The 16,278-nt window shown below is 54.0% G+C and overlaps 1 protein-coding gene across 5 annotated transcripts in view; it reads left to right on the top strand.

Annotated features, from left to right (window-relative positions):
- Positions 1–648: 648 nt before the first annotated feature.
- Positions 649–16,278, top strand: part of RIMBP2 (RIMS binding protein 2) — a 317,525-nt gene continuing 301,895 nt past the window's right edge. For all 5 annotated transcript variants that reach the window (XM_063646814.1, XM_054443052.1, XM_054443055.1 and 2 more), the window contains exon 1: positions 649–928. The gene's annotated coding sequence lies outside the window, so the exon portion shown is untranslated. The remainder of the gene's footprint in view (positions 929–16,278) is intronic.

The following is a 16,278-nucleotide window of genomic DNA, read 5'->3' as shown; positions in this document are numbered from 1 at the left end:
CGCGTGTGTGAAGTCCGTGCATGTTTCCCAGGGTTTTTTCCCTCCTGCACCACCCGGTTGCTAGGTAGCGGGTATATCTGTGCCACCACCTGAAGTTCTGTGGGAAGGGGGAACCCGCGGGGCCACTGGAGTCTTGGGGTGGGGAGGGGAGCCGGACAAGAGAGCACAGACCCAGGCAGCTTGGGTCGCTCTTCTTCATCACTTAATTCTGACAGCGCTTGAGTTTCTGAGCTTCCTGGATAGAGCCCAGGGCAGCTTTTACCTTGATGTGCTGATCTGTTGCCTGTCGGTTGCAGGAGACCCCCGGCCTCCTGCAGGGAAGATATTGTGCTGTTTTCCCAGGGATGGAGGGAAAAGCATCAACCCCAAGCCCTATGTGGCTGAGAGCTGTTTACCTCCATCTCTGTCCGAGCTTTTCACCACAGCTCTGTGAAAGAGAAACTGGCAGTGAGGGGTATAGCCATCTTGGTGTGTGTGTGTGTTTGCGCGCGCGCGCACGTGTGTGTGCATGTGTATTTGTGTGCATGTGTGTGCGCGTTCAAACACTGACGTTTCATAGGCTCTGGTTACTGCTGCATGGCGGATGATCCTCTCTCTCTCCCCCCCTCCCCCCCACCTCGACCTGCTTGCCTGCCTGCAGAAAACTAATGAATCATGTCTAGCTGAATGCAAGCAGTGCAGACACACCAATGCCCTGCAATGTTGACTGGGCGCCGCCTCTGCCTGCCTCTCGCTCCCTGTCTCTCCCCCTGCTGCTCCCTCCCTCCCTCTCTCCCTCTCCCCGTCCTCCCTCCCTCCCTGTCTCTCTCTCCCTCTCCCCCTCCTCCCTCCCTCCCTCCCTCTCGCCCCCAGTTTGTAATCTGACACAGTACACTGCAGTTGTCTCCGCGGTGAAACTCCGGAGCCTTGGCACAGCTCGCTTCTAAAGGTAGGCTGAGATTCATTTTTTTCTCCTAAAAATAGCTTCCCGTCTCCCCTTGCCTTTCTGCACCCGAGCTGCAGCGGCGTTGATCACAGGGGGTTAGCCGGAAACTCTTTACCCAGACAAAGTTTATTTTGCAGCGGATGGAGAATGCCCTTCAGCGTGGGGTCCGGGGGCGCTGGGTGCGGGGAGCAGCGGCTCGCCCTGCTGGCATGTCGGTGCTGCTTGGAATTCGGGATCGTCTCGGAAGGGAAGGGCTGACCGGCTTCTTCCTGGGTGCCGGGTGTCAGCTGCAGGGATGCTGTGGCTCTGTCATGGCCCCCACCCCAGGCTTTTCAGAAAGGCCCCTCCAGGCGAAGTTTGGCACCCGATGGACACGGCCCCGCTCGCCTGGGGAGTGCGCCCCAGGCTTCTCAGACGGCAGTGGCTCAGGGCCTGGACTTGTCTTCTTGGGGGCGGGGTGGAGTGGGGAAGGGGACGTGGGACAAACACATCAGAGTCCCCAGCTCGGCTCAGGTGCAAATGCACAAAGCCAGCAGGCTGCGCCCAGGAATCTGTCAATTCACGTCCCGTGGACTGACTTGAATAATGTGTTTGTCAAAACAGATGTTCCCCGGCAGAGTGTGTGCGTGCATGCGTGTGCCTGTGTGAGCAGTGTGCGCGGGCTGCTGGCCGGAGGCAGACTCTCCCAGTGGAAACCGTATTTCACCGGGAAAGGCAGCGTGTACGGAACCACCCGCCCAGGAGCTTAGGTCTGGGTAGGTCCAGGTGGGGGTCCGGACATCTGTCAGCAGAGGCCTTGGTGGAAGCAGCCTCCCTCTTGTCCCCGGGGAGCGCACGCTGGCTGAGGTCGGGGTGACGGCTGGCTGGAGGGAGGGAGGGAGGACTGCTTCACCTCCGGGCCTGGTCACTGGCCCCAGGGGAGGCGGGGGTGCTGGCTCCGTGCCTGCGTGGCCTCTGGGTCCCTGGAGGTTCTTAGGGTGAGTGAGGAGGGAGGGAAGGGGACCCTGTCCAGCCCCATATTTCTCTCAGGGAGGAGCCCTGAAGGAGACTCTGCTCACAAGGGTGAAAACCCCACTTCATCCAGGGAAGGGAAATGTCACAGATGGAGCAGGCCTGAGAGGAGAGAGAGCGGCTCCCTCTGAAAATGGAAGATCAGTGGGAAGAGGAGGTGTCCGGGCTCCTGGGCCCTGTGGCAGGCCGGGCTGCTGGCAGGCGGCAGCCGCCTCGGGCTCCAAGCAGGAGTGAGCAGGGGAGGGGAGCTGGCGTGCAGGCTCACTCACCCGGTTTCTAAGGGGAACAGTGGGGGAAGGCTCTAAAAAATCACCACCTCCCCACGCACACAGCCCCTCCCCGGCTCCCTCCCAGCCTTGCTGGGCTGTCCTGGAATTAGCTTCAGACTCAGCCCCCGCTGGGCTGTGGGGTCTTGGCTTGTTGTGTGAGACGTGATCCCAAGCTCCCAGTGGGATGGGCAGGGTCTGACCGGCTCCGGAGGTTCCCCGGGGGTGTGGTGTGAGGGGAAGGCAGGCGGGCACCTCTTCTGCAGTGGGGGCTGGTGGGGTGTGCCTGGGGTCGGGGGCTGTGCCGTGGCCATTATGGCAGCCGCCTGGGGCCCAGAGTGGAGCCCTTCCAGGTTATTTCAGGGAAGGCGCTGGCGGCGGCTATTCCCCCGTGCCCCTTCCGAGAGGATGGCAAACTGGGTCAGGGAGAGGGGGGCACTGCCCACGTGCCCGGGAGACAGGAAGATGCTGGTGCTGTGGGGGCCGCCCCCCACGCAGGAGGCAGGCACCACGCAGCCCTCCCCTGGGCATAGCAGCCGGCCTCCCCGATGCTGCAAGCCCCGCAGAGAACCCCAAGACTGCAGAGTCCGGGGGTGGGCGTGGGTGGTGGAGAAGCCTCCCAGGTGAGGCCAGCATGCAGCCGGGCTGAGAGCTCCTGGCCATGAAGATGAAAAGACAAGCGGTGGGCCCTACACTGTCGCTTTCAGTTTCATCTCTTTGGCCCCATGCACTGTTGGCGCCTGGAAGAGACCAGCATGTGCTCAGGGGGCGGGAGGAGAGGCAGGAGCTGGCTCTTTCCTGAGCTTGCTTCGCTTTCCATTTCAAATCCACCCCCTGCCACGTTTGTATTTTTGGAGTCCGGTTGAAGTTTTAATTGGAGCAGCGATTCTCACACGTTGGTGAGCGCTGGCATCCTGGCAGGTGGGTTAAGGGACTACAAATCTCAGAAACTCTGATCCAGCAGGTCTGGGGAGGGGCCGGGAATCCGCATTCCCATGCAGTCCCAGGGGAGGTGGAGGCATCCAGGGACCCCACTTTGAGAATCCTTGAATACAGCGTGACCAGGAGGCGCTTTACGCATCTCTGGGGCATGTCGCCAGGTCTCTGTTGGCCTTTGGCTGAGGTCATACATGAAGCTGAGTGCACGCCTCATAGGTTGGTCTAGATCCGCAAGTGCCAAACCGCAGGGACCAGAGGGTCTGACCCGGGAACTTACTTTGTGTCCGGGAGTCTCCCTAGGCACGGCAATGAGCATCTGTTCCAGGTGGGCGGAGACTCGCCGGCTGAACGTCTCAGCGTTTCTCACCTCTGCCTGAAGGTTTGGAATCCGCGTGGTGCTGGGAACCTGGGGGAGAACGGGATCGGCTGTGCTGGTCTCTTGTTGATCAACCAGAGCTGCTGATTCCAGAAAACTCTGTCCTTCACTCGCCTCATCTCGTGTAGATAGTGGTAGTGCATGGCTTATGTCCTCAGTTTCTCTTTTGACTTTCACCCATTTGAAAAGCTGTCTGATCCCCTATGGTGTGGGAGGAGGCTTTCGACCAGCTGAGGACACCTGCGTCTCTTGTTGGTGATGCTGGTGCCACCACCCTTGTGTGCAAAGGTTTCGCTGAGCCATACTCCTCAGTCTGTCCTTCCTTCCTTCCTTCTTTCCTTCCTTCCTTCCTCCCTCCCTTCCTTCCTTCCTTCCTTATCTTCTTTCCTTCCTTCTTTCCTTCTCTCTCTCTTTTTTGTTCCTTTTCTTTCAGTCTCTCTGTCCCCTTCTTCCCTCTCTTTCTCTCCTTTTCTCTCCCTCTTTGTTTTTTTTTTCCTTTTCTTTCAGTCTCCCTCCCTCCCTCCCTCACTCCTCCTCTCCCTCTCTCAGTCTCTCTCTCTGACTCACCCCTCCTTGTGTCTACCACTGGGCCACGCTCCTGTGTGGATCCGTCTTTCCTTGAAGAAAATCTCCCAGGTCATGCCCTGCATAATGACATCTCAGTCAGTGAAGACCGCGCACACTGTGGTGGCTGTGTGCGATTAGAACAGACCTGAAAGATCCCCATCCCAGTGTGGCTGTTGTAGCTGCTCAGCTTGAAGCTTTACTCTCATGTGTTTAGTGACGATAGTGTGGGGGACCCCACCATGCTGCCTGGAGTGTGAACGTCCAGCACATACGGTCATGCATGGACATGATGCTCAATGATAATAAATGACTATGTTACTGGCTTATGGATTTACTGTAACTTTTATCATGATTTTAGAGTGTATTGTTTCTACTTATTAAACAAAAGTGAGCTGTGCAACAGCCTCCGGCAGGTCCTTCAGGAGGGATCCGGAAGCGGGCATGGCCATCGTGGGAGGCGACAGCACCCCGTGCGTTATTCCCCTGGAGACCTCCCAGCGGGACAGGATGTGCAGGTGGAAGGTGGTGATGTGATGATGCTGGCCCCGGGGAGGCCTAGGTGAACATGTATGTTTGTGTCTTAGCTTTTAACAGCAAAGTTTAAAAAGCAAACAAACAAACAAACAAATCAAATAGGGAAAAGTGAATAGATGAGGATATAAAGAAAGAAATTATTTTTGTACAGCTGTACAATGTGTGTTTTAAGCTAAGTATTATTACAAAAGAGTCCAAAAGGTAAAAAATTAAGAAATGTATAAGGCAACGAAGTAAGCTGAGGGCAGTTGTGGAAGAAAGAATAATATTTTTGTATAAATTTAGCATAGTCTAAGTGTGCAGCCTCTGTAGGGTCTACAGACATGTACTGGAATGCCTGGGCCCTCACATCCAGTCCTCACTCACTCACTCACCCACCCAAAGCCACTTCCAGTCCCGCAAGCTCCATTCATGCTAAGCGCCCTACACAGGTGCACCATGCTTTATCTTTTAGATCTTCTGCTGCCTCTCTTCTATGATGAGATGCACAAGGACTCACCATTGTGTGGCAGTGGTCTGCAGTACTCAGTACAGTCACGGGCTGCACAGCTGTGAAACCAGAAGCGATGGGCTTGCCCATCGAGCCAGGGTGTGGAGGAGGCTGTGCGGCCCGTGTGTGTGTGCAGGTACACTGTGTGTGAGGTGCGCTCACTGACGAAATCACCTAATGAGGCATGTCTCTGGATGCATCCTTGTTGTTAAGCAAGGTGTGACTGCATTTATCTTTGAACAAGCCAGTCATACTGTACTAGGGTTTGTGGGGTTAAAAGCATTCATTTATGAGGTGGGTCCCTGAAAAGTAACACTTAATCTAAATCTATTTTAACTTTTTTGTGGTTATTTTCATATGTATGAGAAGCAAATGCATCTGTAATGAGAAACCTTCACACAATATAAACTTTAAGTCCAAATGACGTCCTAAGTAAATCACTCCAAATAGCATCTTCAAAAAATGGAGAAAAAAGACAAAGCACACTCGTTTTAAAGCCCAGAGTAATCTTGATACAAAACGCTAGTGAGGGCATCAGAAGGAAGAACGTGTACTGGCCAAACCCTCAAGGTCACAGATACCACATTCTAAGTCAAGTATTAGCAAATTAGAAAATGGAATCCAGCAAAACATGAAAAGGGTAATAGACATTTCTTAATTTTTCCCTGGACAAGGAACCTCAGAAAATGGAGGAAATTGGGGCTTCTCTGGATTTGTGAGAGGCTGGATAGCTTCTTTTTTTTTCTTTTGAGACAGAGTCTTGCTCTGTCACCCAGGCTGGAATGCAGTGTCATTATCTCAGCTCACTGCAGCCTCCGCCTCCTGGGCTCAAGCGATTCTCCTGCCTCAGCCTCCTGAGTAGCTGGGATTACAGGCGTGGGCTACCACGGCCGGCTAAGTTTTGTATTTTTAATAGAGATGGGGTTACACCATGTTGACCAGGCTGGTCTCGAACTCCTGACCTCAGATGATTTGCCCACCTTGGCCTCCCAAAATGCTAGGATTACAGGCATGAGCCACTGTGCCTGGTCAGATAGCCTCTTCTTAATGCTCACCTACACGAGAAAGGGAGGTGGCTGTCAGGGCTCCATGGGACCCCACGTGTGATGTGCAGGGCCTGGGAGGATTGGGAGCAGTGGGGCTTGTGGAGGAGCAGGTAGAGCAGGGAGAGGCCTGAAGACGTCCATCTGGGATATTCTCATTTGTTGGTGTTTTGTGGTCTGTTGTTAGTAGGTGCTAGATAAGCACTTGCTGGAAAGACCCAGTGTGGGAAATGGGGGGCTCTCTCCTTGGCCTGGCTGTGTGGACAGGTCCTTCCTGTTGGTGCTGAGCCTGGGGCGTGGGAGGTGCAGCACCTGCCACTTCTGTATCTGTGTGGGCCCCAGGAAGGCAGGGCATGACCTATTCATTCAGCAAACCTTTAAGCACCTGCTAAATACTGACTCACATTTTAGGTGAGCAGTGAACAAGCTAGAGGAGGGTGCTGCCCTCATGGGGAGCACGTGTGTGTGTGTGTGTGTATGTGTGTGTGTGTATGTGTGTGTGTGCATGTGTAAGACAACGGGCAAGTGAATGAATAATCATTACACCAGAGACAGCTGACCTGATGGAGTGCCCAGCAGAGGGTTCCAATGGCTGATGTCAGGGGCCGCACCTGGATGATCTGGGAGGGTCTCAGGGAGGAGGTGGCGTTGAAGCTGAGACAGGACTCTGAGAAGGAGCCAGAGGTGCAGACACCTGGGAGACAGGTTCAGGCCCCGAGGGCAGAGGGAGGAACGGATCTGCGAGCTGCTCGGTGGCTTTGATTCTCATAAGTGCGTGCAGAAATTGCTCCTTGGGTGTTTTTGGAGCGGCTGGGACCACAGGGCCTGCAGAGCCAACCCCTCTCCTGGAGACCCTCGGTGTCCACCTGTGAGCTCCCAGGGATACCTGGAAACCAGGGGGCCAGTGGTGTACTTTTTGTCATTTCCATCCATGGGGAGTTGGTCATGGTGTCCCTTTGGGTGGAAGGTCCTCGTTGCCCCTGCTATGCCTCTTACCGCGCTCCTTCCCCTGCCTGCCTCCTGCCCAGTGCTACCAAAAAGAAAGCCCATTTGGCCATTTTGGCAGCAGGGGCCTCCTGAGGGGGCCAGGGGGTGCGTTGGCACGGGTTCCTCTGATTAAACGCTCCTGGTGCCACACCCAGTGTGTGCCCACGATGGGAATGTCAGGAACCGGCCACTGGGTTGGGTGGGAAGCGGGGGTTTTCCTCAAGGCATTCTTCATGCTTATTATCGATGTGGTTTCCAAGACCAGAAACACGCCCCGTCATGCTGCCCCTGTACCTCCTTGGACGGAGATATTGCGACGGGGGCAACAGGCCGCTTTGTTTCTGACTCTTCCTTCCCTCTCCCTGAGAGGGGAGCCCATAACCTTGGGAAACGATGCCTTGACTCAGCTCCAGGTCTGTCAAGGGCTCCGTGTTCAGGGGCCAAGGGCTCGAGCTACGTGTTGACTCCTTAGCCTGGAGCTGCCCTGCAGGCTGTGGGTGCCAGAGCTCTGCTGTCAGGCATCACACCCAGAGACTTGCCCCAGCCCCAGCTGTGGTGTGGGTTCTACATCTTCAGCCTGTGGCTGAGTCCCCAGTGCCCAGCGAGCGGCTGAGACCCGGCTGGGGCTCAATAAATGTCTCTGAAGGAAGGGTGGATGCAGCAAATGGCAGGTGGGGCCCTGGGAGGGCCAGTGCCTCTGTCCAGACAGTTCCCCAGCTTCCTTCCTGCTTGTCCCCAAGCCCACCAGCCCTGGCGACTGCCTCCCACATCGTGGCTTCTGGATTGTGAAAATTAAAGATGGGAACTTGTGTAAACAGCTTTTCCAGCTCAAATGCAGCAATGCATTGAACTGCTGTTGCTGGCACGTTGCTGGGTGCCTTCCTCGGTTACATGCATGACACAGCCCTTCCGCTGCAGGCCCTGTTGCTCATGTAGACCCATTTTACAGATGAGACAATAGTCTTTGAGAGATGGAGGGGCTCTCTGAACATCACACAGCTGGGGAGGGATGGGCCCAGTTTCAAACCCGGTCTGCCTGACTGCGAAGCTGGGTTGGGACTACAGCGCTGTGCGGCCTGCGAGATCCCAGAGAAGCTGGGGTGGAGCCGGTTCTGGGCCAGATGCAGTCCCAGGGAGCTCTGAAACATGCTTGTGTCCAGGGCCCACGCGAGCCTCTTAGAGAAGGTGCAATGAGCTGGGGCGCAGGTATGACAATATTTTCAAAGCAGCTTTATTTCACTGATTTGTTTTTTGAGACTGATTTGTTTTTTTGAGACAGGGTCTCACTCTGTCGCCCAGGCTGGAGTGCAGTGGCATAATCCCGGTTCACTGCAGCCTCGACCTACAGCCTCAGGTGATCCTCCCACCTCAGCCTCCTGAGTATCTGGGACTGCAGGTGTGTGCCTGGCTAATTTTTTTATATTTTGTAGAGACAGGGTCTTGCTATGTTGCCCAGGCTGGTCTCAAACTCCTGGACTCAAGCTATCCTCTTGCCTCAGCCTCCCGAAGTGCTGGAATTATAGGCATGAGCCACCATGCCCAGCTTTAAGACAGCTTTACTGAGATATAACTTACCGACCATCCCATTCATCCATCTAAAGTACAAGTCAGGGGTTGTCAGTATATTCAGAGTTGTGCAACCATCACTGTCGTCAATGTTAGAACATTTTCATCACCTCAAAAAGAAACCACAGGCCATTAAGCAGCCAGTCTCCTCTCTCCCCTCCTCCTAGCCCTGGCAACTGCGAATCTGCTGTCTCTATAGACGTCCTGCTGTGGACCTCTTACGTGAACAGAATCATACTACACATGGTCCTCTGTGCCCGGCTTCTTTCCCTCAGCACAGCATCCTCAAGGTTCACCCGTGTTGTGGCGTGTGTCAGAGCGTCATCCCTTTTTATGGCTGAATAATATTCCGCTATATGGCTGGACCACATGTTTACCCACAGGCATCAGTGCTTTCTAAAAGGCCTGAGATTATTGCAAATAAAATCATGTGTAATGCGTATAGTCTCTCTCTCTCTTCCTCTCTCTCAACCCCTCCTTTCTTGGCTAAGCATTTTCTTTGCCAAGCATGTCCTCTTCCCAGCCTCTAGCTAGCTGTTCCCTACATTTGATCCACTAATATCCACCACTTTCCCTTCACATCCTGAATCTGAGCTCTTCTTGCTCTGGCCGCCTCGGTCCCCTTGGCCGGAGACCCCTGGTCTTGTCCCTGGGCCACACTGCCTCAGCCCCCCCAGGCCTCCTGTGTCCACCTCTGCCTGCAGAGCACTCTCACACAGCAGCCATAGGGCTCCTGTTGGAAACGGCTCAAACCACGCACACTCTTGGAAGCTTCTGATTGCATTTATTCTCACTTACAGCAAGCGCAAGGGCCTCCTGACAGCCACAGGCCTGCCGGCTCTTCCTCCTTCATGTCTTTGTCTGGAAGGCTCTTCTCCCAGCTACTCACTCATCATGTTGTTCAGGGCTCTGCTCAAAGGTCACCGCCTCTGAGAAGCCTTCCCTAACCACCTGCCATGACAGCAGCCGTCTGCTCCTCCTGTCCTATCACCTGTTCTGTTTCTCGCTGTGCCTCCCTCCTTCCCCATGGGAGGACTCCTGGGCGTGGGTGGGACCTTGTTCCCTGCTCCTCCCGGCTGCCTCCCTTCAGGTGGGCACCGTTCCATTCCGTGAGGGCACGAATCCTCCGGGTACCTACGCCCGCATCTGCGGCTGGGTATGGCTGGCAGTTGGAAGTTCTGAGTGTGTCTGTGTCTTCCTGGGTTGTTCTGTGACCCCACCGCCGTTCCCGCTTTCAGGCCTGGGTGTCCCCTGGGCCACTGTCCTGTCTATACCCCAGCTTGCTTCAGCTCTCACGCCCGGGCCCTGCTCAAGAACAGGAAAGAGAATCTTGTTGCTTGAGGACATGTTCAGTTACTTGATGTTTTCTTGGTCATTTCAGGATTTCACATCGTTAATTTAGGATTTTTCTCTCTTCCATGGGGTAGGGCTGGGCAGGTCGGTCTCTCAGCAGAGGCACAAGCTAGACCTGGCGGAGCTTGTGGGAAATGCCCATTCTCCATTAATCTGCAGAATGAGCCTGCAGCATTTGGGACCACTGGCAGCTGCCGAATCACTCCATGATAATTTTGGTGAGGAGTCTGTTTGGAGAGCAATAGCACGAGCCATGAAAACAAGAGCCGCCCTCACTGAATCCTCACTGTACCCCGGGCCTGTTCTGCACGCTTCCCACCAGCTAGCTCATTTAATTTTCAAAATGCACCAACACCCAGAAAGGTGAAGTCACTTGCCCAAATCCTTATGGCTCCTGAGTGGAGCAGCCAACATTCACTGGGCACTTTGGCCAGAGCGCCTGTCCCTGGCTACTACGCCACGCTGCCATGGGGAGCGCGGACCTGCCTGTGCCCCACAGCATCTGCATGGGGAGCTGCTCCGTGAACATGTCCCTCGGAAGCAGCCTTCACTGGTGGAATTAGCCACAGTGACAGGGCAGAGTCTGGAGCCAGGCTGGCCGGCTCTGATCTCTGCTCTGCTACTTCCGGCTGTGTGACCACAGGCTCTCTTCTGAACCTCTCCGGGCTTTCATTGTCTTATCCATAAAATGCAGGTAACAATAGCATCCATCTTCTCCTCCAGGGATTGTTATTGAAGGCATTCACCAGGGAAGAGTGCTTAGTATCTTGCAAGACTCCATAATGATTAGCAATTGCTTTTATTTTCATTCAGATGGGGACGGCCGAAGGGGTGTTTTGATGATTAAATGACTTCAATGGCATACAGCATTTAGAACAGGGCCTGGTATAGTGTGAGGGTTCAACAAACATTAGCTATTATGATTCCTGCTATTATCATTAAACTCCAAACAGACAAATCATTAGCATGTGAATGGAATCAGTAGATTAATACCGATAGTCCCAGAAACGGGTCCTCTGAAGGTTGTGCAGCCCAGATTTCTTGTAGATGCTTCTGCAGTGTATTTATTTTTCCTTTCTCATGAGCAGAGCTGCCTAAAGTGTGTGCAAAGTGAGCTGGTCACGGTACGAGGGAGAGACTTTTGCACAAAGTGACCATCAGCATTTTTGTGACCTTGCGGGGATGGGTAGGCTGGGAAGAGAACAGCTCCTGCCTCCGTTGGTCCCAGCCACACGTGGCTGCCCCGTTGGTGGGCGTTTGCCTTGGGGCACTGGGCCTGCCCCGTCTGTGTTGGGACGTTTTTGCAGGCTGGGCGCCTGTGGCCCTGCAGCTGTTCGCTCCTGCCGTACCCAGCGTGCTCCAGCGTCACAGAAGGCGAGAAAGAGCAGGAAAGCGGTGTGCAGCGGGACAGGCGCGAGAACCGCAGAGAAACCCAGCAAACGCCTGTGCTGAGTTTTTCATTAGTGAGGAGCTGGTCAGGAAGAGCGTCTTACAGGGAACCATGTGGGCTCCTGTGTGGGCCTGGGACAGCTGCGTCCCTTCCCTGCCAGCCTCTCCCCCAGGAGGCTTCTGTGGCCCACAGTCATGGGCATGACAAATGGGGAAACTGAACCTCCTTTTCCTCAGAGGTGAAAGATGTGTTAGGAAGCACAGGGTGGTGGTGCGGCCGCCAGGGCCCCGGTCTTTGTTGCGTGGTGACTGGCCGGGAGGCTCCGGGCGGCTTCATGAGCCTGTCTAGTCTTGGTCTCTGCTTTTCACCAGTGGGAATATTAACATCTCATCGGTTCTCCTGGGCTTCGGTCATGCAGGCATCTTCTTCCTAACTCATGCATCCTCCAGTGTCATTGATTTGTGAAAAACTCAGTTTCAGGCATCTGTGTGACTCTGAAGGCGGAACCAGAGCAATGTGGCCGCGGAGAGGAGCCCCCGGAGGCAGCCGGTGCTGGCCGAGGCAGGGATCCTCATGCAGCTTTGGAGGGGGCTGGTCTTGCCACCCCGGCTTCTGGGCTTCTGGCCTCTAGATCTATGAGAGAATAGATGCGTGTTTTTCTGAGCCTCCCAGTTTGTTGTTGTTTGTCATGGCAGCCCAGGAAGCGAGCACAGGAGGGTATCACTGTCCCCACCATCGTGGAGACAGAGACTTGGACGTACAGACAGGTGAAGCAGCTAGCCCAAGATCTCACAGCTAGAGAGCAGCAATGCCAGGACCTGAACCGGTGACCCCAGTGGCGGAGCCCCAGAGCCTCGGCCTGTCTTGCAGGTGCTCGCTGGCCGGCAGTCTACACTTTGGGAAACGGACCTGTGGAGGTGGTGGTGGCAGGGTGAGGGGTTATGAGTCCACAGAGGGAACACCTTTGGAAAGTGGGTTAGAAAATGCAGAGTGCCACTTAATTAATTTGAGATTTAAAAACTTCCCTTTAGAAGCCATTTACTTTTGTTTATTATTATTATTATTATTGAGATGGAGTCTGGCTCTGTCACCCAGGCTGGAGTGCAGTGGCATGATCTTGGCTCACTGCTACCTCCGCTTCCCGGGTTCAAGTGATTTTCCTGCCTCAGCCTCCAAAGTAGCTGGGATTACAGGTGCCCACCACCACGCCCGGCTAATTTTTGTATTTTTAGTGGAGATGGGGTTTCGCCATTTTGGCCAGTTGGTCTCAAACTCCTGACCTCAGGTGATCCACCTGCTTTGGCCTCCCAAAGTGCTGGGATTACAGGCATGAACCACCACCCCTGGCTTTTTGTTTATTTTTTAAACAAGAGATCAGGAGCCCAGCCCTAATGAGAGCTGCTTTGGGACGTGGGTTGAGTTGCCAGGGTCCACAGAGCACCCTCCCTCTGCCTCCTGGGTCCTCGTCCCTCCTCCTGCACCTCCTCCGTCCTCCCTGCCTGTGTTCTGGTGCCTGGAGGGAAGTCGACCTGGCCATGGGGTGCTTCCCCAGCTGCTTTCCAGAGGAAACTGAGGTTTTAAAATGCTGCTTCAGCTGGAAGGATGGGGCTCCGATTTATAGCTTTCTTGGTACAAAAAGGGAGATATTTAAGGAAAACTTTGCTGATGTCCCTAAAGTAGCAAGAAGGTGGTGTGTTCCCCTCACCAGCGAGCACAGCCGGGGCACTACCTCCTGGGGTGGTCGGGCCCCAGACCTCCGCGCTGTGTTCAGGTTCAGGCTCAGGCTCAGGCTCAGGGTTCCCTCCGTGCTTCTAGATCTCTCTTTCTCCCTCTCTCTCTCTCTCTGTATTTCCTAAGCTGTTCAATTGTGGGTGCTGTTTTTCTTTCTTCTCCCCTAGGAAACACCGTTTCAAACACACCCCCAATATACCACACATGACAATTGCTGAATCTTATTTAAGACTTGGAGAAGCCACCCGACCCAGGGGAGGCTGTGCGGCCGGTGATGCAGAGTGCTAATCAGGGTTAGGCGGTGGCCCCCAGTCACGTGAGGGCTAAAGCGCCCGGATCCGATTACGGGATCTGATGGAGCCCACGCCAGGGCCCGGCCCTCAGACTGCGGCTCAGCCCTGAGCTGAGCACCAGGTGGTCCCAGCAGCGGGTGAGGGATTGGGGAGGGCAGGCGGGTGGCTGAGGTAGCGCCCGTGCCACGCTTTTAAAAAACAGTGATCGTTTGAGAATGCAGCACTCTTCCCACCACAGTTCTAACACAAGGTCATTTTCAAACACTGATGTTAGGTGGTGATTTTCTTATTAGTGAATTAGGGATTCTCGGGCAGGCTTCATAATAAGTGCAGGAACCTGAAAATGTCCGGGGTGGAGGGGGAGCCCGCCTGAAGGTTAATCGGGGTGCACAAGGCCAACACCAGGCGTCAACTGTCAACCAGGAGGGTGAATTTCCTGGTTAATTGGCTGCCCCCATGCTAGGAGGCCGGACTACTTTGGCAACTGCAATTATCTCCGGCTGCCAGGCAAAGAATCCCACCCCTGGCCCGCTGCAGTGACCCAGTGACCTGGAGGCATTACAGGAAAATCCTGTTCTAATGAACTTCTCCGGGCATCTGAGGAGCAGCAGCATTTTTATGAAATGAATAAATTGTTGGAAATCACAGTCTCATTGTCTCGGCCCAGGAGGAAAGAAGTAGATGCTCTCAACCCCTGCCGAGGCAGGTCCCGGCTGAGCACCCGGGATGGTTGATTTCATGGAATTTCCATACAGCCCTATGATTAACTCCAGTTTTATGGATGAGAAAAGAGAGGCCCCAAGAAATTAAGCAACCTGTCCAAAGGCGCACAATTTGTAACTGGGTTTGGGGAAGGGGCCCAAGATTCTGATCGGGATCATCTGATTCCAGGGCCTCTGTCCTCACCGCCAGGCCGTGGTTCTTACTGGAAGAAATTAATACTAACAAAACAGGAAGGGCTTGCACACAGCCTGTCTTGCTCTCACACACACCATTCCTATTTTCTTCTCCTTCATCTTACATGTGGTCCCTTCCTTCCTTCCTTCTTTCTTTCTTTTTTTTTTTTTTTTTTTTTTTTTTTAAGACGGAGTCTCGCTCTGTGGCCCAGGCTGGAGTGCAATGGCATGATCTCAGCTCACTGCAACCTCTGCCTCCAGGGTTCAAGTGATTCTTCTGCTTCAGCCTCCCAAGTAGCTGGGATTACAGGCATGTGCCAACACGCTCAGCTAATTTTGTATTTTTAGTAAAGATGGGGTTTCTCCATATTGATCAGGCTGGTCTCGAACTCCCGACCTCAGGTGATCCACCCACCTCGGCCTCCCATAGTGCTGGGATTATAGGCATGAGCCACTGTGCCTGGCCCCACATGTGGTTATTTCATTGCTGTTGGTGGTGGAGGCAATTTGGAAATTTACCCAAAATCATTGCTAAGGGTTCACCTAGAGAGAAGCTTAGATTTTCCTCCCCCACTGTAATAAAAACAGCTGGGACCCTTGTTGTTTAGTTAGGAAGAGCATATGTCTTGTGGGCTGGAATCATCCTTGTACTGGATTATTGACTGAAATTGACTAGCCACAGGGAGCAACAGCCACATGGGGGCCTCTTTCGTGCCGCATTATGTTTTGGGGGGCCTCGTGCCTGCAGTCCCTTCCCTAGAGCATCTGTTCCTTCTAGAACATGCATATGTGTGGGCTGCATGTGCCTCCAGCGGGGTGAAGGAAGCATTATGGGAAGGGGTGGGCCATGGCAACCCTGATCCCGGCTCCTTGGTTTTAAGGCAGGTTGTCAGGTGTAACCTGTTTTGCCCACTGAGTTGAAGGATGCGTTATTAAAAGACGTGCTATTATTTGGCCCAAAGATCTTGAAGAAAAACAATGAATTTTGCAGCTTCCCACACTGTCAAGCAGGAGTGATTTGTGTCCCATGGCTTTGAGGAGGCTCAATCAGCATCAGGTGCTATAGTCGGTCTCACAGTCTCACCCCTTCCTTGCTCAGAAACCTTCCCCCGGCAACGTGCCCAGCAAGGCACTTTTCACCCCATGTTCAGACGTGGGCCTGACTGTGAAGGTTTCCTGTGCCCGGCTCCCCTGGGCTGCTCTCCGTCCCTGAGTGATATGGTGGCCTACTGGCTATCGGCATTCTTTGTTCTTTGGAACCCTTGTGTCTTCAGGGGTTGTAAACTCTAATACAAGCAGTTCCATGTGTGATGTAAGCTGAATGTAAGGCAGAAAGTGCCATGTAGCTTTTATGTCTTCCAACCACAGCACCTGCTGGTTCTATATTTATAGAACACTCCAAGGCCTTCCCAGGCAGCTTGGCAAAGGTGTCCACCCCACTGTGTTAGGGGGGCTTACAGCGTGAGGGCCCCGGCTCAGCTCCCACCTGCTGGGGGGCTCTGCTGCTTCCCTTCTTACCCCATGGGCATGGCTCAGAGTGGCTCCCTGTTTACAGCTGAACCCAGTGGCCTCCAGCTGCAGTGACATGCTGCCCACCCTTCGAAATCACACGGAAACTTTGTATTTGTGTTTTAGCCCTTCTCAGTGTTTACCTGGTGTTCTAGAGACCTGTGCACTCTTCTTGTCTGTCCTAGAAAACTACTTGCTAAAAGGCAGGGCCATGTTACATGTGGCACACACCATACTCAGTACAGGAAGTGCTTGTACACAGTGGTGTTTACAAAGTATACAGTGGGTGCTCACAAAGTGTGCACTGTGAGCATTCACAAAGTGTATGCAGTGGGCGCTCACAAGGTATGCACAGGAGGTGCTCACAAGGTGCTTGTTGTGTGATGGAACATTTGGAATTTG

This window comes from Pongo pygmaeus, chromosome 10 (genome assembly GCF_028885625.2).
Source record: "Pongo pygmaeus isolate AG05252 chromosome 10, NHGRI_mPonPyg2-v2.0_pri, whole genome shotgun sequence".
NCBI classification, from domain to species: domain Eukaryota; kingdom Metazoa; phylum Chordata; class Mammalia; order Primates; family Hominidae; genus Pongo; species Pongo pygmaeus.
The sequence above is the reverse complement of the archived record's forward strand: the minus strand, read 5'-3'. Positions and strand labels throughout refer to the sequence as shown.